We start from the raw sequence: 1,709 nt of genomic DNA on the forward strand, positions 1-1,709 counted from the left end.
CTTTATGGGGCACTGTGGGGCTTCTATCGGGCACTGTGGGGCTCTATGGGGCTTCTATGGGACTCTGTAGGGCTTCTATGGGGCGCTATGTGTCTCTGTGTGGCTGTGTGTGGCTGTGTGGGGCCTCCACTGTCACCACCATCATTCCCTTCACACCACCCACATCACTGCCCCCCACCATTACCCCCATCAACCTCATCAACCCCATCAGCAACCTCATCAGCACCATTATCACCATCACCCCCATTACCCCCATCACGCCCATTATCACCATCACCCCCATTACCCCACCATTGTCCCCCCACTATCGCCCCCCACTGGAACCTCTCTCTCATTCATCACCGTTGTCCCCCACCATCCACTGCTGTCACACCCATCACCTCCCCTCCACGTCACCCCACTGCCTTCCTTCAACACCACTCCCTGATGTCACCCCCACTGATACCCCAACATCACCACAACATCCCTTCACAGCATCACCCCAACATTAACCAACACCTTCACTGCTCACAGCAGTGTCACCCCTTGATGTTACCCCCCAGTTCACTCCCCAGCATCCCATAAACAGGGAGCAGATCCTCCCAGCAGTTACTGTTACTGCCCGACACCCAATATCACCCCATAAGGAGCAGATCCTCCCAGCAGTTACTGTTATGTCTGATCCCCAATATCACCCCATCACCCCATAAGGAGCAGATCCTCTCAGCTGATACTGTTAATGTCTGATCCCAATATCACTCCTTACCACATCTTATTTTTCTTCCATTCCAACCCTGCTTTTCTTGGTTTTCTTCCACTATAACCCTGCTTTTCTTGTGTTTTTTTTTGCACTCTAACCCTGCTTTTTTTTGTTTTCTTCCGCTCTATCCATGCTTTTCTTTGTTTTCTTTTGCTCTAACCCTGCTTTTCTTGGTTTTCTTCCGTTCTAACCCTGCTATTCTTGGTTTTCCTCCACTCAAACCCTGCTTTTCTTGGTTTTCATCTGCTCCGACCCGTCTTTTCTTGGTTTTCTTTCGCTCTAACCCCTCTTTTCTTGGTTTTCTTCGGCTCTAACCCTGCTTTTCTTGGTTTTCTTCCGCTCTAACCCTGCTTTTCTTGGTTTTCTTCCGTTCTAACCCGGCTTTTCTTGGATTTCTTCCACTCTAACCCTGTTTTTCTTGGTTTTCTTAAGTTATAACCCGGCTTTTCTTGGTTTTCTTCTGTTAAAACACTGTTTTTCTTAGGTTTTTTCGGCTCTAACCCAGTTTTTCTTGATTTTCTTCCGTTCTAACCTGGCTTTTCTTGGTTTTCTTCTGTTAAAACACTGTTTTTCTTGGGTTTTTTCGGCTCTAACCCTGTTTTTCTTGGTTTTCTTCCGTTCTAACCCGGCTTTTCTTGGTTTTCTTCTGTTCTAACCCTGTTTTTCTTGGTTTTTTTCGTCTCTAACCCTGTTTTTCTTGGTTTTTTTCGGCTCTAACCCTGCTTTTCTTGTTTTTTTTCGGCTCTAACCCTGTTTTTCTTGGTTTTCTTCCGTTCTAACCCGGCTTTTCTTGGTTTTCTTCTGCTCTAACCCTGTTTTTCTTGGTTTTCTTCCGTTCTAACCCGGCTTTTCTTGGTTTTCTTCCGCTCTAACCCTGTTTTTCTTGGTTTTCTTCCGTTCTAACCCGGCTTTTCTTGGTTTTCTTCCGCTCTAACCCTGTTTTTCTTGGTTTTCTTCCTTTCTAACCCTG

This window comes from Coturnix japonica, linkage group LGE22C19W28_E50C23, assembly GCF_001577835.2.
Source record: "Coturnix japonica isolate 7356 linkage group LGE22C19W28_E50C23, Coturnix japonica 2.1, whole genome shotgun sequence".
In the NCBI taxonomy this organism is placed as follows: Eukaryota; Metazoa; Chordata; class Aves; order Galliformes; family Phasianidae; genus Coturnix; species Coturnix japonica.